Source organism: Phocoena sinus, chromosome X (genome assembly GCF_008692025.1).
Source record: "Phocoena sinus isolate mPhoSin1 chromosome X, mPhoSin1.pri, whole genome shotgun sequence".
Lineage (NCBI taxonomy): Eukaryota > Metazoa > Chordata > Mammalia > Artiodactyla > Phocoenidae > Phocoena > Phocoena sinus.
The window spans coordinates 103,905,707-103,929,285 of NC_045784.1; the positions used below are offsets into that span (position 1 = coordinate 103,905,707).

General features: G+C 40.1%; 1 pseudogene; it reads right to left on the minus strand.

Moving 5' to 3' along the window:
• Nucleotides 1–1,760: 1,760 nt before the first annotated feature.
• LOC116747176 lies at nt 1,761–7,348 on the minus strand (annotated as a pseudogene).
• Between the last annotated feature and the right edge of the window lie 16,231 nt (nt 7,349–23,579).

The following is a 23,579-nucleotide window of genomic DNA, read 5'->3' on the forward strand; positions in this document are numbered from 1 at the left end:
TGAATATATAAACATGCCTCTTTAAAACAATTAGGTTAGAGGTTAGGGGTATGACATTACTTTATTAGTATAGTTAGAAGTCCTGTATATGCCTTAAATTACATTTATTTTGAAGAACATACTAGTTCACTAAATAAGAGGCTTTTCTCCTCAAATTAGTCCAATTTATTGAGACCCCAAGGCACTGATCTTTCCTGTCATTCATTTAGTAGCCACGTAGTATAACACAACAAATTAAATTGACTGAAGCTTGAATCCAATTTTCTCACCAATAGATTTGGAAATAAGAAACTCATCCAACTCCAATTAAAACTCATTCAGATCACATGGCTTCAACATGAGTTGGAATCATACATTCTTAAATTCTATTAATCACCTTCATTATGTAACATATTATTCAGCACCTGTAAACTTAGGCACCTTAGAGATAATTAGCAAAATGTACAATTTGGATCCAATTTTCTTCTTTTTCTTTAAAGGAGGTAATAGAAGCAAAAAAACTATGAAATACACAATAGATTTAGGCTAACATATAACATCATCATTAGTATTAGTATTTTTCTTATCAAATAATGTAAAGTAAAAGACTATTGAACTGTATGTCAATATGTCTGGCTTATACCCCCTCCCACCTTGTCTTCTTTGGGCCTGTCCCTTCACCTATATAGAGTTTAGCTTTCTCATCTATCAAATATAGAGGATAATCTGAATCATCTCTAAATGACTTTCCAGCTTGAAATTGCGCTGGCTCCTCTCACTTTGCTCTTCTTTTTGCTCAAATATAAGGAAAAACACAGAGCAGCCATTGTATTAGTCAGGGTTCTCCAGAAAAACAGGACCAATAATAGTTAATATTTATATATTACATATTATATATCATATATTTGCCTATCATAATTTTTCATATTTATATATTTTCTGTATATAAATATGTGTATATATTTATGATATAAAATACAAATATATATATAAAATGATATTTATTATAAGGAGTTGGTTCATGAGACTGTGGAGGCTGAGAAAAGTCTCACAATCTGCTCTCTGCAAGCCAGAGTCCCAGGAAAGTGAGTGCTGTAAATTCCAATCCTAGTCCTAAGGGTTGAAAACCAGCAGTGCTGATGATATAAATCCCAGTCCAAGGGCAGGAAAAGACTGATATCTCAGCTCATGCAGTCAGTCAGGAAGAGAGAATTCAACCTTCCTCTACCTTTTTGTTCTATTCAGGCCCTCAGTGGATTGGATAGTGCCCACCTACATTGGGGAGGGCAATGTGCTTTACTCTGTTCCCCAATTCAAATCCTAATCTCTTCCAAAAACACCCTATAGGCATACCTAGAAACAGTATTTAACCAGATATGTGAGTATCCCTTTGCTCAGTCAAGTTGACACAAAAAGTTAGCCATCACAGTTCTATCCCTTGTCAACTTGGCATTCATGCACACCTCCTTAAACCATACTTAATCTCCATATAAGTAACAAGGTCATAATTCTAACATTATACAACTCTCCTGCATACAATAAAAAATGCACTAACCGCTTCCCCAGAATAGGAGGTAAAGTCCTTGAGTGATGTTTACTCTTCTCTTCAATATCCCATAACTTAAATATTGTGATGTAAAATTAACAATACTATGATATAAAGTTAATGATACATCTTATGTTACATGATAAAGGAGGAAGAAAGAAAACAAAGATATTTGATACACACACACACAAATATATCCATAACAAAATAAAATAAGGAAGAATACTCATTACAATTACAGTCCTTGTTTCTGTAACTGGTCTCATGATCATAGCTGGTATTTATAACTACCTTTTCCACTACTCATTCTATGTTCCCTTTGTTTTCAGGAAGAACTTCAGCTGATTATGGTTCTTTACCTGTTGTGGTGACCCAAACCCTTATTCCTGAAAGGTCTGGGATGTTAGTGGTCTATCCCAATGGATGTTAGTGCCTGGATTGAGTTGTAGTTTTCCACTGACCTTAATCACAAGGCATGGTGATATTAAGAGACACCCTAAGGGATCTTATGTGTTCCACACATTCTTCTTTACCTCTATTGTGGAGTAGTAATCCAGTTTCCCCTTGGTAGTTGAGATCCATCACCCAAGCCAGCACAGTAACTCCCTTCTTTGCCTGTTGATTCAGAGGCATGAGGAGCCCAAAGTGGCTGTGTGACAGCCTTAACTTCCAGTTTAATAGAATCATTGTTGTGTCTCCTGGTGGAAGGATTTTTCCCTCTATAACTAAGACCTCTAGGCCAGCAGAGCAAAGAGTCACAAAAACAGGAAGCAAAAATATTGCTAATGGGTTACTAGGGGTAATAGTGAGTGACGCCATTCCCATTTCTACCCCTTGATTCCTGGACCCATTAATCCTGTCAGAGAAACAGCACAACATACTGACCATTCATTTAGAGCATATACAGCCTTCTGGAGAACCTTGTCCCAGCCCTCCGAGGTATTGCAACCTAGCTGGCACTGTAACTGAATCTTCAAAAGGTCATTCCACGATTCTGTCAAGCCAGCTGCTTTGGATCATGGGGAACATGATAAGACCATTGAATTCCATGAATATGGGCCTGTTGCCACACTTCTTTTGCTATGAAGTGAGTTCCTTGATCAGAAGCAATGCTGTGCAGAATACTATGACAGTGGATAAGGCATTCTGTAAATCCATGGATGGTAGTTTTGGCAGAAGTATTGCTGGCAAGGAAGGAAAATCTCCATATTCAGAGTATCTCTGCCAGTAAGAACAAAATGCTGTCCGTTCCATGATGGAAGCACTGCAATGTAATCAGCCTGCCACCAGATAGCTAGCTAATCACCCTGGGAAATGGTGCCATATCAGGAACTCAGTGTTGGTCTCTGTTGCAGGCAGATTGGACACTCACTGGTGGCCATAGCCAGGTTATCCTTGGTGAGTGAAAGTGCATGTTGCTGAGCCTATGTATAATCTTAATCCTTTCCACCTTGGACACTTAATTCATGAGGCCATTGGACAAGGGCAGGGGTGATTGAGGAGAGAGGCTGACTGGCATGTACAGAATGGGTCATCCTATCCACTTGATTATTAAAATTCTTCTCTGCTGAGGTCAGCCTTTTGTGAGCATTCACATTGGACAAAAGTCTCATCACATGTTTTGTCTATTCAGAGGGGTTTGTCCATATACCTCTTCCCCAAATTTCTTTGTTATCAATTTTCCAGTCTTCTCCCAAGTTCCTGAACATCCAGTGTAACCATTGGCCACAACCCATGAATTGGTATATAATTCCATATTTGGCCATTTCTCTTTCCAAGCAAAGTGTAAAACCAGGTGGTCTTCTTGAAGTTCCACCCACTGGGAGGATTTACCTTCACCACTGTCCTTTAGGGATGTCCCAGAAAGAGGCTGTAGTGCTATAGCTGCCCACTTTGGATGGTGCCTGTATATCCTATAGAACCACCTGTAAACCTGAGACTTCACTTTCTCTGTCAGCAAATCATAGGAAACTCCATAGATGTGGGCTGGGAGAGACAAGGCAGTGTGGCAGGAGTGGGGACCATGGGCATTTGGATACTTCTTCATGTAACCTACTTGTGTCTTCATGGCCTGCTTGGGCTTGATTGTGTACATACCACTTCCATTTGACGATAGAGTACTGCTGTGCACACCCAACTTTATAGCTTTGTGAGTCAGATAACATGGAATTCGTGATGGGTAGCTCAGGTTGCATGGTAACTTGATGGCGCATAGTTAAGTGTTCAGTCTTACTAAGGCCCAGTGGCAGGCCAAGAGCTGTTTCTCAAAAGGAAAGTAATTATCTGCTGAGGATGGCAGGGCTTTGCTCCAAAATCCTAAGGGCTGATGCTTTACATATAGGGGCCTGTCAAAGGCTCCAGATAGCATCCTTATCTGCCATTGATACTTCAAGTACCATTGGATTGGCAGGGTCATATGGCCCAAGTGGCAGAGCAGCTTGCACGACAACCTGGACCTGTTACAGAGCCTTCTCTTGTTCTGGGCCCCACTTAAAAAATAGCAGCTTTTCAGGTTATGTGGTAAATGGTCCAGAGCAACACACCCAAATGAAGAATATGTTGCCTCCAAAATCCAAAGCAGCCTAGTAGGTGTTGTGCCTCCTTTTTGGTTTTAGGAAGAGCCAGATACAACAACTTATCCTTCATCTTAGAAAGGATATCTCAACATGCCCCATGCCACTGGACCCCTAAAAATTTCACTGAGGTAGAAAGCCTCTGAAATTTTTTTATGATTTACTCTTACACCCAAATATCTTACAAATAAGTCTAGAGTAGTTGTTACTTCTCACTCAATAGGTCTAATCAACAAAATATCACTAATGGAATGGACCAGTATGATATCTTTTGGAAGGGAAAGATGATCAAGATCTCTACAAACTAAATTATGACATAGGGTTGGAGAGTTGATATACCCCTGAGGTAGGATAGTGACAGTGTACTGCTGGCCTTTACAGCTGAAGGGAAGCTGCTTCGGGTGAGTCTTATTGATAGGGATGGAGAAAACCGGATCAATAGCTATATACCAGGTACCAGGGAATGTGTTAATTTGCTCAGACAATGAAACCATATCTGGTACAGCATCTGAAATTGAAGTCCGCATCTGGTTAAGCTTATCCACTGTCATTTTTCAAGATTGATCTGTCTTCTGCATAGGACAAATAGGTGAGTTGAATGGAGATATGGTGGGAACCACCACCTTCAAGGCCCCAGTGCTGTCACTAATCTTTTAGATCCCTCTAGGAATTTTTTTTTCTACTATTTTCCTTGGTAGGGACAGTCTAGTGGCTTCCACTTGATTTCTACTACCATAATAGCCCTCACTCCACAGTTCAAGGAACCATTGTGGGGATTCTGTCAGCTTCTAAGTATATATATTACAATTATGGATTCCAGAACTGGGGAAATAACCACAAGATGGTTCAGGGACCCATTGGGCCCATTGTGAGATGGACCTAAGCTAAAACTCCACTGATCATCTGACCTCCATAAACACCTCCTCTGGTGGAACATAGTGATATTTTATGTCTTCTGGAATTAGTTCAGAGTCAGTAGTCCAGTAGTTCCTGAAAGATCTGATTATTTCCTTTTCCCTAATTCACAGTTACCCTGCTAAAAGGGGTAGGTCCCTTTGGGGAAGGCTGGGGAAAAGATTAGCAGTATACATTTTTTGATAGTGTATCAGAGTCCTTCTTCATTGGGACCCAGACTCCCCTCCATTCATGGGGGTTTCTGGGCCTATAAACTCTCTCAAGTCTAGGAATCGATTGAGGGGCTGTGACTCTGCTTTTGTGATTCAGTTTAGACTTTTTCCACTTGACCTAGAACTTTTCTGCTTATACAGATCAAGTAAGAATTTACTAGGCTTCCTATTTCTTTTACTTCTAGGAATAGCACGATTAGCCAACTTCATAGGTCTGTATGACTCAGACTATTCTGATTGCTGCTTTGACTCTGCTGTCCATTATGGTAACCATGCTCTCCTTGCCTGTGGCTGTTGAATGCCACCACTTTACCCCTGCCAACTGCGATCCAATTACTCCCATTGCATTTAGGTTTCCCAATTCAGTGGCTGCAGTTCCCACTGTAAGTTTTGGCCTATAGAGAAGAGCAGTCACAGAGCTCTTCTCATCTTCTGAGGGATGCTCAGGCTTCCTTCATAAGTTTGCTTCTGGCAGCATTGGTTAAAGGTATGTCTTCTGGACCCTCCAGAAGTAGATCTTAAATAATTAATCCATTCTAACATTGCAACGTTAGATCTTAACTAATTAAGATGAAACTGGGTACCCTGATGAAACTGGATACACTGAGCCTGTAAATCCTGATGAGTCTTCTTTGCCAGTGAAAGAGATCTCCCCACTCTCAGTGGATGTGGTCTGTAGATCTTAAATAGTTAATCCATTCTAACATTCCAATCTCCCTAAGCCTTTGAATCCCTTTTTCTATTTTAAACCAAGGTAGGTCCAACATTTTCACTTCCCTCACTGTGGGCCATCTCTTCATCCATGTTTCAGCCAACCATCCAAACCTTTAGAGCCCTTTCTAACTTCCCAATCTGGAAGATTAAATGCAAAATTTCTTCTTAATGAGCTCACGTGAATAAATTCAGCCTGATCCAACTTTATGTTCCTTCCACCGTTATTGAAGCCGAATCCAGCCTCTATACCCTGACACCAAATTAAATCTTGGAGACAGAGTTTTGGATGAAGTAGAAAAGAATAGCTTTATTGCTTTGCCAGGCAAAGGGGGTCACAGCAGGCTAATGCCCTCAAAACGGTGTGTCCCAACCCCGGGGTGGGAGGGGTGGTTTGTGAGGAGTTTTATAGTCAGGGGGCAGGATTGCTGATAAGGATCAGGGTGTGTGCAGGGCCCGCATTCCTTCAATCCAGAGATCATCTGGTGTCAGGTGATGATGGGCGAACTGTGACCTTCTCTGGAATGAAAAGTGCTTCATCAAGTAGTTAACATCTTCCATTTGGTGGGGGTTTTAGTTCTGCAGAAGAGGGGGAACCAGACCCTGCCCCAAGGCTGCGCTATTGTTTCTTGACTGCTCCTCCCTTGTCTCTGCATCCCCTCCCTTCCCTCATTAGCAACTGTTTGAACCTGCCCTTTGGAATCCAGGGAAGAGGACACAGAAAGACTTTTGTGCCCAGGAGCCCCACAGCGTCCTGCTAGGTTTCATTATCTCACACCCTCTGTGTCCATCCCCACACATTTCCCTGGGTTTTGTTTGTATAAATCAGAAAACTCAAGTAGTTCTGTTGGAGTGTATTGTACCTCCTCATGGGTGACACTTTGTACCTGAGCTTTAGGGGCCTCCTGAGACTTGAGTATAGTTGTAGGTCTAGAAGCAAAGAAGGATGGTGGGGGTGGGTTCTGAGGAGAATCAGCATTGTTTATGTGACAGCTGCCTCAGGGAAAGCCATTACACTTTCTTCAGGTGGTGCAGGGTTAATTCCCTCAGACAGGAGTGGAAAGGCCAATAAGACTGGGGGTAGAGAGGCTGAACCACTGCCGGTAGGGATGCTGCTGCCCCTGGGGGTGGAGAGGCTGCTTCTGCTGGGGGTTGGGAAGCTACTTCTGCTACGGTGGGGAGACCACATCCACTGAGAGTGGGGAGATCTCTTTCACTGGCAAAGAAGACTCATCAGGATTTAGAGGCTCAGGGTACCCAGTTTCATCAGGGTCTTCTCACATGTCCCCATCCCAACTTACAGGAGCCCATTCTTTCTCAATGACTGCCCTCAATTTAACAATAGATACCCTAAGAGGCTGAGAGTTCAACTTGAGTTCTAATTCAGCCAGTTTCCTTATGAGATTCTGCATTTGATTTTCAGCAGTCTCAGCCCTGTTGGCTGTAGGCGTTAAGCCTCTCCTTCAGGGCATGAATAGAAACTTTAGGTCATTTATGTGACACTAGAGCTAGGAATATGAATCCCAGAGCTCATCCTTTTCTTTCACCGTTTTGTCCAGTGACATTAGGAGCAACTGGCCAATCGCATTATGTTTGTTAGTTTTCCAAAAATGTTTGAAAGTATCATATACAGAGTCACCCAGCTCCTTCCTTCTTTCTTTCTTTCTTTCTTTTTCCCTTCCCTCCCCTCCCCTCCCCTTCCCTTCCCTTATTTTTTTTGCGGTACACAGGCCTCTCACTGTTGTGGCCTCTCCCGTTGTGGAGCAGGACACACAGGCTCAGCGGCCATGGCTCCCAGGCCTAGCCGGTCCGTGGCATGTGGGATCTTCCTGGACCGGGGCAGGAACCCACGTCCCCTGCATCGGGAGGTGGACTCCCAACCACTGCGCCACCAGGGAAGCCCCGTTGCTTCTTATAAATGGCTGATTGGCAGTATCCAATGCAGATATTTTGCATATCCCTATTGCCACATTATGCCATGCATTATCAGTGCTCTCTTTACTACTGAAAATAATCATTAGAGGCTTTAAGTCTAACCAGATTAGAGATCTACTTTTAGAAATCCCAGAACCGATTCAGAAAACTCATTCTTAAAATTCTGTTCCTATAGAACCACTCTTGGTACCAAAAATCTGTATTAGCCAGGGTGTTCCAGAGGAAGGATGTGTGTGTGTGTGTGTGTGTGTGTGTGTGTGTGTGTGTGTGTATGTATGTATTCAGATATGTTGGCATCCCTTGGTCCATTCAAGTTGACACATAAAATTAACCATGACAACCAAGCACGAATATATCAGAAGAATTACTCTTAATCCTTTATTTTAAAAGCATTTATCTCTTTAATTGAAAAGGACTATCAGTTTCAAATGCTCTTAGATTTTGATCATGTGAAGCCAAATCTATGGATATAAATGGAATTTCTGATTTGAATTGTGTTGTTTTGTCTTCATGTGTGATATCATGTAGCTATGATCTTTATCATATTTCTGGAAATGTAATCCATACTCAGGAGTCTTGTAATAAAATACCTTTTTTGGTGCAACCAAATGAGAAACTTCTTTTAGGGTATTTTAGCAATAAAATAGTGATGCTTGGTATTAAGGCTCTGCTAGGAATGCAAGGACCTTGTGAATCCTCAAACAAATATGGAATGTTCTTTGGTCTATATTTACTGTTCCTCATATCTTCCAGAGATTTCTCATCGTTAAAACTAATAAGTTACAAAGCAGATTTTAAAACTGCTTCACAGATCCCTAGTGATTCCTCATAGGTGTCTCATTCACTTAATCATTTACTCATTCAAAAATACTACTTGAATGTCTGCAGTGTACCAGACACTATGTTAAGTGCAATGTGCCAGGTGAACAAGCAGATGAAGAGAGAAAGTCCGATCATGAGGAAAGAAAGTTGTATATCTACCATTGCTTCAACCAGATCAGGTCTGCTTTAGCTATTTTATATTTTGGATTTCCACAAAAGATTTCCATGACCAAACAAACATGAATATTACTAGTGTGGTTAATAATAAAGTACCAGGGTATCCATTCCCTTATCATCTCAGTTAGCTAAAATTTAACTGGATTTAGATACATCCTCTGCCTGTGGTGAAGTTACATTGCTTTGGATTCTTCATGTGCTGTATCACATTATAAATTCTCAGTGTCTTCCAAAGTGTCTGAATTTCTATGGCTACCAAATTGAGGAATGATTTAAAATAAGGCAATGCATTCTGTCTCTGGTACTCAGGAAGGGTCACAGACCTGTGAACAGTTTCCTATTCATTATCATGAACCTCATATTTATTTCTAAATATCATAAGCAGTAAAAGAGAGAGAGAGAGAGAGAGAATAGCTCCAAAAAGCCTGTGAAGATGACTAATTCTAATTAAATTTTCAGTCGATTTTTTGGGTTTCCTGTGAGTCTCTGCTTTCATATCTGAGCATATATGGCTGACTGCCCTAACTGGGTATTGACAGTGTTGTTGTTATTATATCATTAAAGTACTTCCTTTTTTTTAAACAGCTTGATTGGAGTATAATTGCTTCACAAATGTGTGTTAGTTTCTGCTTTATAACAAAGTGAATCATCTATACATATACATATATCCCCATATCACCTCCTTCTTGCGTCTCCCTCCCACCCACCGTATCCCACCCCTCTAGGTGGTCACAAAGCACTGAGTTGATCTCCTGTGTTATGTGGCTACTTCACACTAGCTATCTATTTTACATTTGGTATTATATATAAGTCCATGCCACTCTCTCACTTCATCCCATCTTACCCTTTCCCCGCCCAGTGTCCTCAAGTCCATTCTCTACGTCAGCATCTTTACTCCTGTCCTGCCCCTACATTCTTCATAACCTTTTTTTTTAGATTCCATATATAAATGTTAGCATAAAGTATTTGTTTTTCTCTTTCTGACTTACTTCACTCTGTATGACAGATCTTAGGCCCATCCACGTCACTACAAATAACTTGTGTTTCTTTTTATGGCTGAGTAATATTCCATTGTATATATGTGCCACATCTTCTTTATCCATTCATCTGTTGGTGGACAGTTAGGTTGCTTCCATGTCCTGGCTATTGTAAATAGAGCTGCAATGAACATTTTGGTACATGACTCTTTTTGAATTATGGTTTCCTCAGGGTATATGCCCAGTAGTGGGATTGCTGTGTCATATGGTAGTTCTAGTTTTAGATTTTTAAGGAATCTCCATACTGTTCTCCATAGTGGCTGTATGAATTAACATTCCTACCAACAGTGCAAGAGGGTTCCCTTTTCTTCACACCCTCTACAGCATTATTGATTGTAAATTTTTTGATGATGGCCATTCTGACTGGTGTGAGGTGATACCTCATTATAGTTTTGATTTGCGTTTCTCTAATGATTAGTGATGTTGAGCATCCTTTCATGTGTTTGCTGGCAAACTGTATATCCTTGGAGAAATGTCTAGTTTGATCTTCTGCCCATTTTTGTATTGGGTTGTTTGTGTTTTTGATACTGAGCTGCATGAGCTGCCTGTATATTTTGGAGATTAATCCTTTGTCAGCTGCTTCATTTGCAAATATTTTCTCCCATTCTGAGGGTTGTCTTCTCCTCTTGTTTATGGTTTCCTTTGCTGTGCAACAGCTTTTAAGTTTCATTAGGTCCCATTTCTTTATTTTTGGTTTTATTTCCAGTACTCTAGGAGGTGGGTCAAAAAGGATCTTGCTGTGGTTTATGTCATAGAGTGTTCTGCCTATGTTTTCCTCTAAGAGTTTTATAGTCTCTGGCCTTACATTTAGGTCTTTAATCCATCTTAAGTTGATTTTCATGTATGGTGTTAGGGAGTGTTCTAATTTCATTCTTTTACATGTAGCTGTCCAGTTTTCCCAGCACCACTTATTGAAGAGGCTGTCTTTTCTCCATTGTATATTCTTGCCTCCTTTATCAAAAATAAAGTGACCATATGTGCCTGGGTTTATCTCTGGGCTTTCTATCCTGTTCCATTGATCTATATTTCTGTTTTTGTGCCAGTACCATACTGTCTTGATTACTGTAGCTTTTGTAGTATAGTCTGAAGTCAGAGAGCCTATTTCCACCAGCTCCAGTTTTCTTTCTCAAGATTGCTTTGGCTATTCTGGGTCTTCTGTGTTTCCATACAAATTACGAAATTTTTAGTTCTAGTTCTGTGAAAAATGCCATTGGTAGTTTAATAGGGTTTGCACTGAATCTGTAGATTGTTTGGGTAGTAGAGTCATTTTTACAATGTTGATTCTTCCAATCCAAGAACATGGTATAGCTCTCCATTTGTTTGTATCATCTTTAATTTCTTTCATCAGTGTCTTATAATTTTCTGCATACAGGTCTTTTGCCTCCTTAGGTAAGTTTATTCCTAGGTATTTTATTCTTTTTGTTGTAATGGTAAATGAGAGTGTTTCCTTAATTTCTCTTTCACAGTTTTCATCATTAGTCTATGGGAATGCAAGAGATTTCTGTGCATTAATTTTGTATCCTGCTACTTTACCAAATTCATTAATTAGTCATAGTAGTTTTCTGGTAGCCTTTTTAGGATTCTCTATGTATAGTATCATGTCATCTGCAAACAGTGACAGCTTTATTTCTTCTTTTCTGACTTGGATTCTTTTATTTCTTTTTCTTCTGTGATTGCTGTGGCTAAAACTTCCAAAACTATGTTTAATAATACTGGTGAGAGTGGGCAACCTTGTCTTGTTCCTGATCTTAGTGGAAATGCTTTCAGTTTTTCACCATTGAGAATGATGTTGGCTGTGGGTTTGTCATATATGCCCTTTATTATGTTGAGGAAATTTCCCTCTCTGCCTACTTTCTGGAGGGTTTTTATCATAAATGGGTGTTGAATTTTGTAGAAACCTTTTTCTGCATCTGTTGAGATGATCCTATGGTTTTTATTGTTCAATTTGTTAATAAGGTGTATCGCATTGATTGATTTGTGTATATTGAAGAATCCTTGCATTCTTGGGATAAACCCACTTGATCATGGTGTATGATCCTTTTAATGTGCTGTTGGATTCTGTTTGCTAGTATTTTGTTGAGGATTTTTGCATCTGTGTTCATCAGTGATATTGGTTTGTAATTTATTTTCTTTGTGACATCTTTGGTTTTGGTATCTGGGTGATGGTGGCCTCGTAGAATGAGTTTGGGAGTGTTCTTCTCTCTGCTATATTTTGGAAGAGTTTGAGAAGGATAGGTGTTAGCTCTTCTCTAAATGTTTGATAGAATTCACCTGTGAAGCCATCTGGTCCTGGGCTTTTGTTTGTTGGAAGATTTTTAATCACAGTTTCAATTTCAGTGCTTGTGACTGGTCTGTTTATATTTTCTATTTCTCCCTGGTTCAGTCTCAGAAGGTTTTGCTTTTCTAAGACTTTGTCAGTTTCTTCCAGATTGTCCATTTTATGGGCATCGAGTTGCTTTTAGTAATCTCTCATGATACTTTGTATTTCTGCAGTGTCACTTGTTACTTATCCTTTTTCATTTCTAATTCTATTGATTTGACTCTTCTCCCTTTTTTTCTTGATGAGTCTGGCTAATGGTTTATCAATTTTGTTTATCTTCTCAAAGGCCAGCTTTTAGTTTTATTGATCTTTGCTATTATTCCCTTCATTTCCTTCTCATTTATTTCTAATCTGAACTTTATGATTTCTTTCCTTCTGCTTACTTTGGGGGATTTTTGTTCTTTCTTTAATTGCTTTAGCTGTAAGGTTAGGTTGTTTATTTGAGGTGTTTCTTGTTTCTTGATAGGATTGTATTGCTATAAAATTCCCTGTTATGACTGCTTTTGCTGCATCCCATAGGTTTTGGGTCATCATGTTTCCATTGTCATTTGTTTCTAGGTATTTTTTTATTTCCTCTTTGATTTCTTCAGTGATCTCTTGGTTATTAAGTAGTGTAATGTTTAGCCTCCAAGTGTTTGTATTTTTTAAGTGTTTTTTTCTGTAATTTATATGTAGTCTCATGGCATTGTGGTCAGAAAAGATACTTGAAACGATTTCAATTTTCTTAAATTTACCAAGGCTTGATTTGTGACTCAAGATATGATATATCCTGGAAAATGTTCCACTAGCACTTGAGAAGGAAGTGTATTCTGTTGTTTTTGGATGGAATGTCCTATAAATATCTAAGTCCATCTTGTTTAATCTGTTATTTAAAGGTTGTGTTTCCTAAGTTACTTTCATTTTGGATGATCTGTCCATTGGTGAAAGTGGGGTGTTACACTCCCCTACTATTATTGGGTTACTATCAATTTCCCATTTTGTGGCTGTTAGCATTTGCCTTATGTATTGAGGTGCTCCTATATTCGGTGCATAAGTATTTACAATTGTTATACCTTCTTCTTGGATTGATCCCTTGATCATTATGTAGTGTCCTTGTTTGTCTCTTGTAATAGTCTTTATTTTAAAGTCTATTTTGTCTGATATGAGAATTGCTACTCCAGCTTTCTTTTGATTTCCATTTGCATGGAATACCTTTATCCAACCCCTCGCTTTCAGTCTGTATGTGTCCCTAGGCCTGAAGTGGGTCTATTGTAGACAGTGTATATACGGTTCTTGTTTTCCTATCCATTCAGCCAGTCTGTGTCTTTTGGTTGGAGCATTTAATCCATTTATATTTAAGGTAATTATCGATATGTATGTTCCTTGTACCATTTTCTTAATTGTTTTTGATTTGTTATTGTAGGTCTTTTCCTTCTCTTGTGTTTCCTGCCTAGAGAAGTTCCTTTAGCTTTTGTTGTAAAGCTGGTTTGGTGGTGCTGAATTCTCTTAGCTTTTGCTTGTCTGTAAACGTTTTAATTTCTCTGTCAAATCTGAATGAGATCCTTGCTGGGTAGAGTAATCTTGATTGTAAGTTTTTCCCGTTCATCACTTTGGAAATGTCCTGCCACTCCCTTCTGGCTTGAAGAGTTTCTGGTGAAAGATCAGGTGTTAACCTTATGGGGATTCCCTTGTATGTTATTTGTTGTTTTTCCCTTCCTGCTTTTAACATTTTTTCTTTGTATTTAATTTTTGATAGTTTGATTAATGTGTGTCTTGGCATGTTTCTCCTCAGATTTATCCTGTATGGGAATCTCTGCACTTCCTGGGCTTGATTAACTCTTTTCTTTCCCATATTAGGGAAGTTTTCAACTGTAATCTCTTCAAATATTTTCTCAGTCCCTTTATTTTTCTCTTCTTCCCCTGGGACTCCTATAATTCAAATGTTGGTTTTTTTAATGTTATCCCACAGATCTCTGAGATTGTCCTCAATCCTTTTTTTTTTTTTTTTTTTTTTTTTTTTTTTGCGGTACGTGGGCCTCTCACTGTTTTGGCCTCTCCTGTTGTGGAGCACAGGCTCCGGACCCGAAGGCTCAGCGGCCATGGCTCACAGGCCCAGCCGCTCCGCGGCATGTGGGATCTTCCTGGACCGGGGCATGAACCTGTGTCCCCTGTATCGCGGACTCTCAACCACTGCACCACCAGAGAAGCCCATGTTCTCAATTCTTTTTATTCTTTTTCCTTTATTCTGCTCTGCAGTCATTATTTGCACTACTTTTATCTTCTAGGTCACTTATCCATTTATCTGTCTCAGTTTTCTTCTATTGATTCCTTCTAGAGAATTTTTAATTTCATTTATTGTGTTGTTCATCATTGTTTGTTTGCTCTTTGGTTCTTCTAGGTCCTTGTTAAACATTTCTTATATTTTCTCCATTCTATTTCCACGATTTTGGATCATCTTTACTATCATTACTCTGAGTTCTTTTTCAGGTAGACTGCCACTTTCCTCTTCATTTGTTTGGTCTGGTGGGTTTTTACCTTGCTCCTTCATCTGCTGTGTGTTTCTCTGTCTTCTCATTTTGCTTACGTTACTGTGTTTGGGGTCTCCTTTTCGCAGGCTGCAGGTTTGTAGTTCCCGTTGTTTTTGGTGTCTGCCCCCAGTGGCTAAGGTTGGTTCAGTGAGTTGTGTAGGCTTTCTGGTGGAGGGGACTAGTGCCCATGTTCTGGTGGATGAGGCTGGATCTTGTCTTTCTGGTGGGCAGACCACATCTGGTGGTGTGTTTTGGGGTGTCTGTGACCTTATTTGCTGTACACGGGCCTCTCACTGTTTTGAGAGGCAGCCTCTCTGATAATGGGTGGGGTTTCTTCCTGTCTTGCTAGTTGTTTGGCATAGGGTGTCCAGCACTGTAACTTGCTGGTCGTTTTGTGGAGCTGGGTCCTTGCGTTGAGATGGAGATCTCTGCAAGAGCTTTCACCATTTGATATTATGTGGAGCCAGGAGGTCTCTGGTGGACCAATGTTCTGAACTCACCCACCTCAGAGGCTGAAGCCTGATACCCAGCCGGAGCACCTTGTCCCTGTCAGCCACATGGCTCAGAAGAAATGGGAGAAAAAAGAAAGAAACAAACAAAAAAATAAAATTATTAAAATAAAAAATAAAATTATTAAAAATGTAAATAGAAAAAGTAATAAAAGAACAATAAAAAAGAAAGAAGGGAGCAACCAAACCATAAAAAGATTCACCAATGATAACAAGTGCTAAAAACTATACAAGAAAAAAAAAAAACAAAGTATAACCAGACAGACAGAAACCTACAACAAATGGTAAAAGCAAAGCTATACAGACAAAATCACACAAAAAGAAGCATACACATAGACACTCAGAAAAAGAGAAAAATGAAAAGTATATATATCATTGCTCCCAAAGTCCGCCACCTCAATTTTGGGATGATTCATTGTCTATTCAGGTATTCCACAGATGCAGGGTACATCAAGTTGATTTTGGAGATTTAATCTGCTGCTCCTGAGGCTGCTGGGAGAGATTTCCCTGTCTCTTCTTTGTTCACACAGCTCCTGGGGTTCAGCTTTGGATTTGGCCCCGCCTCTGCGTGTAGTCGCCTGAGGGCATTTGTTCTTTGCTCAGACAGGACGGGGTTAAGTAGCAGCTGATTAAGGGGCTCTGGCTCACTCAGGCTGGGGAGAGGGAGGGGTACAGAATGTGGGGCAAGCCTGTGGTAGCAGAGGCTGGCATAACATTGCAACAGCCTGAGGTGTGCCGTGTGTTCTCCCGGGGAAGTTGTCCCTGGATCACGGGACCCTGGCAGTGGTGGGCTGCACAGGCTCACAGGAGGTGAGGTGTGGATAGTGACATTTGCTTGCACACATGCTTCTTGTTAGCTGCAGCAGCAGCCTTAGCGTTTCATGCCCATTTCTGGGGTCCACACTGGTAGCCATGGCTCGCGCCCTTCTCTGGAGCTCGTTTAGATGGGGCTCTGAATCCCCTCTCCTTGCGCACCCTGAAACAGTGGTCTCTTGCCTCTTAGGCAGTTCCATACTTTTCCCGGAATCCCTTGCAGCTAGCTGTGGTGCACTAGCCCCCTTCAGGCTGTGTTCATGCAGCCAACCCCAGTCCTCTCCCTGGGATCTGACCTCGGAAGCCCGAGCCTCACCTCCCAGCCCCCACCTGCCCTGGCTGGTGAACAGACAAGCTTCTCAGGATGGTGAGTGCTGGTCGCATGGATCCTCTGTGCGGGAATATCTCCACTTTGCCCTCTCCACCCGTGTTGCTGCGTGCATCCTCTTTGCCGGAATATCTCCACTTTGCCCTCTGCACCCCTGTTGCTGCACTCTCCTCCATGGCTCCGGAGCTTCTCCCCGCTACCCCCCCATCTCCACCAGTGAAGCAGCTTCCTAGTGTGTGGAAACTTTTCCTCCTTCACAGCTCCCTCCCAGTGGTGCAGGTACCATCCCTATTCTCTTGTCTCTGTTTTTTCTTTTGCCGTACCCAGATATGTGGGGAGTTTCTTGCCTTTTGGGAGGTCTGAGGTCTTCTGCCAGCATTCAGTAGGTGTTCTGTAGGAGTTGTTCCACATACAGATGTATTTCTGATGTATTCGTGGGGAGGAAGCTGATCTCCACGTCTTACTCTTTTGCCATCTTGAAGGTCTCTAGTACTTCCTTTTTATGGTTAGTTGACTAAGTACTTAATTGGTGCTTAAATATGAGCATTATCTTTCTTGACTTTTCTAAATTTCTAGTCATTCATTTATACATTTGTGGCAACTTTGATAAAGAAGGATGCTTGAATTTTTTCTTTGCTAAAAGTGTAAGATTTTAATAGATAAGGAGAAAAATTCTGAACTAGCAAGGAAGACAAAAAGATATTCAAAGCATCCAAATCCATCAATGACCTCCAAACAGGTATAAATGGTGAAACACACACACACACACACACACACACACACACACAAACACACAAAACCCTGTTGTATCCACCAGGAGCAAAATACTTAAAATCATGAGACATAAGATTTCTGTAGAACCAAGATAGAGTTAGTAGAATTTTTTTCACCTCTAAATAAACCCAAATGGCCATGAACTTTTAGAAATATTTTTTTAAATGTACTTTTATGTCACCCATAGTCTGTCTCTTCAAGGTCATCAAAATTGAAAGAGACCTTGTCAGCGGGAAGAGTTCAGAATGTATGGCATAGTCTTTCTAGAAATGCTCAAGTGGAGTTTGCCTTCTGAAAAGTATACATGCAGGGGCTTCATCAGCAGAGGACTCACGAATATCTGAACTGCCACCAGAAACAATTTAGCACAGTTTTGCAGATTCTTTACTTAGGTTAGACTGCTAAATCGCTTAAAAGCGTTTACAACACACCACCTCTTCCCCACTCTCAGAGCACAAGGATTGCGTGTTCCTCTCTTTTAGGTTGTGAAGTGCCCAAAGTGCAGACCATGGGCCTGCTGCTGGGACTCAATCCCCATCACTGGAGAAAATGAACTATTTTTCCAATTTTCTTTTCCTGAATGCAGCAAAATTTTTCTTAAAGCACAAAAGAGTAAATATTTTAAGCTAAATATTTTATGTAGTGGGCTACAAGACCACTGGCACAACTACTCTACCATTGTAGCACTAAAACAGCCATAGACAATATGTAAAGCATTGACTGTGGTTTATTCTGATAAAATGTTATTTGCAAAAGCAGACAGCTGGCCAGATTTGGTTCACAGGGTGTAGTTTGAAGTTCTCTTGGCTATTCTATACAGTTAGCGATCTTGGCATAATTCCAGCCCTTCATTATTTTCTAATTGATTATTCATGGTTTTCAATTTCTCTCTCTCCCTCTCCCTCCCCTCCCTCCCTCTCTCTCTCTCTCTCCTCCTCCCACTCCTCTCCCTCTGTCTTCCTCTCTGTGTCTCGGTTTCTTCCTCCTTCTCTCCTCACCTTCTACCTGTCTCGCTCTCAGCTCTCGTGCCTAATCTTCCTCCTGTGATATGACTTTTTTTATTCAGTTGCACTAGCTCATTTTCTGCAAAGATTCTGTCTCCCACCATTTCCTTTTCTTTTTCACCCTGCGTTCTTCATCAAGCATAGTTCAGTACGTTAGTCATTGAAACAGGGAAGTAGTCCTCTCACACCAACCACAGCTGAGTATCTCACAATCAGAAGCCTCATTTGCTTTAAATTATGCAGAGACCGTGGTTCTTTGATTGCTGGTGATACTGTGTATGGAAGAAGTAAGGAGCAGTAATGAGGACTGGGTTGGGGGCAAGGAGGCTTGATTTCTAGAGGTATGCCTGTGTACCACCTATATAACTTAGTTTGAGTGTCTTATCATTTGCCCCAGGGTCAGAATGAGAGTTACTTGACATTAAAGTGGTGAAGCAAGCCACTGTGAAGTGTGATATGTTGACCACTGCAAGGCCAGGTACAGACTATTACCCTAGTCTGTTCATTTCTTATCACCAGCTGTAAAAAGAAAAAAGATTGAACATATGCCCTCTTTAACCATTAATATTAAAAAAATTTTTTCCTCCCACAAGTTAATTAAAATGTGCTCTTTTTTTTTTGTGGCACGCAGGCTTCAGTAGTTGTGGGACATGGGCTCAGTAGTTGTGGCTCATGGGTTTAGTAGTTGTGGCTTGTGGGCTCTAGAGCACAGGCTCAGTAGTTGTGGCGCACGGGCTTAGTTGCTCCTCGGCATGTGGGATCTTCCCGGACCAGGGCTTGAACCTGTGTCCCCTGCATTGGCAGGCCACTGTGCCACCAGGGAAGTCCCAAAATGTGCTTTTATAAGGACTTTGATTGAGTCAGTAGCAACTTAGCAGAAAGCAGGGTTCTAAGGAAATAAGACTGAGGACAGAAAACAAATGATAGGGAAGGAAAATCCAGAGTGTAAAGCAATGTCTAGAATGACCTGGTAAAACTGTGGGAGGCTTCAGGCAGTCAAAGCTCAGAATGAGGACTCTGAGTACCTAAAGGAATAGAATAAGTCAATAGATCATTCTCTATCACAGAATTGCCTGGGGTAGGTTATACAGTGATGTTTTAAATATGAGAAATAAGGAAAGAGTGTTGGTATGTATAACTTCAGTTTGAAAACTGATAATCAAGATTGGCTCATCTATAGCCTAGTTATAACTAGAATATCTGTTGAATGGCATAAGGACAGCTACAAACCCTCCTATAAAAAAGTCCTGTTATGTGCAAGGCCCTATGTCAAGTCTCAAGGCACACAGATAAAAAAAGACTTTCTCTCCATAAGGTTCTTAACTGTTTACCTACTTCTCTCCCAATAGATTATTAAAACAATGTGATAAGTGCTACAATATGAATAGGTACAGTATGCTACATGAGCACATAGGAGGGGCCCCTAACTCTCATTTATAGTCAAATAATGCTTCCTCCAATAAGTTACACTTGACATGAGATTTGAATAAAATATGTTTCAGATTGAGGAAGTAGCAAGTTGACAAGGCCTAAAGTTGAGAGAAGCATAGCACATTCTTGGAACTGAAAAGTTCAGTTCAGCTGGAAAGATAGCACTGGCTACAGACAGCAGTGAGGCACGAGTGTGCTGAAGTAACTGTGTGTGCAGGGGAAGCCAGGAATGTCAGCAGTTGTGGTGTGAACATTGACCCTGACTGATATGCCAAAAAAACAAAAAATTGAGTCCCAATGCCATCCCAGAAACCTCAAGAAATCCTCCATGGGATGGCCACATAGCCAAGTGGAAGCAATGAGCCAGTCTAATTTGGGCATAAATGTCAATGTGACTTCATTTGCACTGTTATGCTTATGAGGCCTGGGGACATTCAGTTTACATAAGATTGAATTCCAGCCAGGGCATTAGGACATTTGTGGGTTACAAAAAATTCCCTCACTACTATTTGCCTATTTATGGTCGAGGATTAAAAATATAATTAACCACTGTGGAAAAGGGACACCAAGATTGTGTTTGGCTACCAGTTGGTGAAGGAGATCTATCAAGCCCTCCAGCAAGAACAGTCCAGCTAAAGGCCTTTGCACAGAATTTGTATTGCTATACAACATGTTTCAGGCCTTAGTGATTCCTGGAGCTGATAGCTGATAGTAGCTTCCTCTTGTAGCTTGTGTCCATGTACGTACAGAATAAACTGCTGTCCATAATTTCAGACATTCTGATTATTATAGAATCTGGCATCTATTACATTTTTCAAAGAATAAAGTATACTTAATACCAAAACTAGATTGAATTTCTTGGTCTTTTTACCTGACTCCATTTTTTTTCATGCAGTTGCCCTAATGTGGGTTCTTCAGGCCACTTGTTTCATTTGAATTGGCTTGAGAAACAACCAGTTAAGCAACAGGTTTTATCATTGTTGTTGTTGTTTGCTTGTTCCTTATTGTAGAACTTCTTAGAGGCTTAAATATGCCAACATGAATTCTGTATCTACACAAGATGTCTATATTATACATCATCTGTTCCCCACATGACCTTGAAACTTCTGCAAGAGTAGAGATTATGTCTGTTGTTCATTGCTACATCCCCATATCCAATGCCTTGCCTGGCACCTATTAGGCACTTTAAATACTTGTAAAATGAACAACAATATTAAGGGTTGATGTTCCATGGAAAATACTTCTCAAATATATTAAGCAAATCTTTCTGTCAAATGCCAGCTAGCTAGTTATATCATGTTTATATTTTGCATCCAATCTATAAATCAGTACTACCATTTTGGTAAAATGTATATTGATAGCATATACACAGATGCCAAAAAAATAGTAAGATGCAACAATAAGCATTGAGACAAGAGGAAAATTTCAGAGAAATGTTAGGTGAGAATCCTATGTAAATGGACTACTTCAGCTAAACACTGACTCTGTAATTTTTATTCTGCTTCTAAAATATTTCAGTTGTTATGTGGACATAGCTACGTAGTCAAAAAATACTGTATGATGATTAAAGAATGGTTGTTTTCCAAAAACGCCCTTGGGATATTGAGAAAGTAAAGTATGGTTGGTTGGTTGCTTTAGATTTTAGTAGCTTCTCAAAAATAAATAAGTAAATAAGGTCTCCTTGGAATGAAGATATTTTATAAATAAATGGTATATATATTCTGGATATCCATGCGTTCTGGGTGACAGATGCTGAGTTCAGAAACCTCTTGTCACTTTTTATTGGGAGCACCATCTTGCAATGCACAATAATATGTCCTCGTATGATTAGAAGAATCACTGCCAGTTACTGATGTGAACAGACAGCAACTGCTAATCCCAAAGCCCAGTTGTTTAGATGATGAAATGAAAACCCCTTAATTAAACCCCATAGCCAATTTATAATCACCCATGCATAGGGCATTCCTAAAATTTTTTCTATAAGCGTGGAATAAGTCCTCGGCATCTGGCCTTCTGTGATTATTCAGTTTAGGAACTCTACCACCATGAGTGAAATGAATGTACCCTATTCTTCTTTGCAGACTAGGGGAAGCAAGTAGAGGAAATGATTCCAATTTTTTTTCTCCAACTATTAATCTTGAGTAGCCCTTAGCACCATATAAAATGTTCTGTATGTTCTGCTGGGAAATTAATGAATTTAGTTTCTTTTATTTTCTTCCCTGTAAATATTCAGAGATTCAAATATTTGTATTTGTTTGCTTGTTTCTTTAAGTAATGCAGGCTAGGAAAGAGAAAGTAAAATAATAGCCGTAAGAATTGAAAAGATGAAGTTGACGTTTGTGCTGAGCTAAGACATTATAGCTGAATGTGAAATGAAAGATTTCCTGGTCCATAGAGAATACATGGGTTTCAGCTGGAATGCCAATTCTGATTTTCTGTAGTTGCCCTAAAAACTATGTTGAGCAAGATCTTGGGGTGGTCTTTTATTGTTTGTTTTTTTTGTTTGGAGTATAATTGCTTTACAATGGTGTGTTAGTTTCTGCTTTATAACAAAGTGAATCAGTTATACATATACATATATCCCCATATCTCCTCCCTCTCGCGTCTCCCTCCCTCCCACCCTTCCTATCCCACCCCTCTAGGTGGTCACAAAGCACCGAGCTGATCTCCCTGTGCTATGCAGCTGCTTCCCACTAGCTATCTATTTTACGTTTGGTAGTGTATATATGTCCATGCCACTCTCTCGCTTTGTCACAGTTTACCCTTCCCCCTCCTCATATCCTCAAGTCCATTCTCTAGTAGGTCTGTGTCTTTATTCCTGTCTTACCCCTAGGTTCTTCATGACATTTTTTTCTTAAATTCCATAAGTATGTGTTAGCATACGGTATTTGTCTTTCTCTTTCTGACTTACTTCACTCTGTATGACAGACTCTAGGTCAATCCACCTCATTACAAATAGCTCAATTTCGTTTCTTTTTATGGCAGAGTAATATTCCATTTTATGTATGTGCCACATCTTCTTTATCCATTCATCCGATGATGGACACTTACGTTATTTCCATTTCTGGGCTATTGTAAATAGAGCTGCAATGAACATTTTGGTACATGACTCTTTTTGAATTATGCTTTTCTCAGGGTATATGCCCAGTAGTAGGATTATTGGGTCATATGGTAGTTCTATTTGTAGTTTTTTAAGGAAACTCCATACTGTTCTCCATAGTAGCTGTACCAATTCATATTCCCACCAACAGTGCAAGAGGGTTCCCTTTTCTCCACACCCTCTCCAGCATTTATTCTTTCTAGATTTTTTGAAGATGGCCATTCTGACTGGTGTGAGATGATATCTCATTGTAGTTTTGATTTGCATTTCTCTAATGATTAATGATGTTGAGCATTCTTTCATGTGTTTGTTGGCAGTCTGTATATCTTCTTTGGAGAAATGTCTATTCAGGTCTTCTACCCATTTTTGGATTGGGTTGTTTGTTTTTTTGTTATTGAGCTGCATGAGCTGCTTATAAATTTTGGAGATTAATCCTTTGTCAGTTGCTTCATTTGCAAATATTTTCTCCCCTTCTGAGGGTTGTCTTTTGGTCTTCTTTATGGTTTCCTTTGCTGTGCAGAAGCTTTGAAGTTTCATTAGATCTCATTTGTTTATTTTTGTTTTTATTTCCATTTCTCTAGGAGGTGGGTCAAAAAGAATCTTAATGTGATTTATGTCATAGAGTGTTCTGCCTATGTTTTCGTCTAAGAGTTTGATACTTTCTGGCCTTACATTTAAGTCTTTAATCCATTTTGAGCTTATTTTTGTGTATGGTGTTAGGGAGTGATCTAATCCCATACTTTTACATGTACCTGTCCAGTTTTCCCAGCACCACTTATTGAAGAGGCTATCCTTTCTCCACTGTACATTCCTGCCTCCTTTACCAAAGATAAGGTGACCATATGAGCGTGGGTTTATCTCTGGGCTTTCTATCCTGTTCCACTGA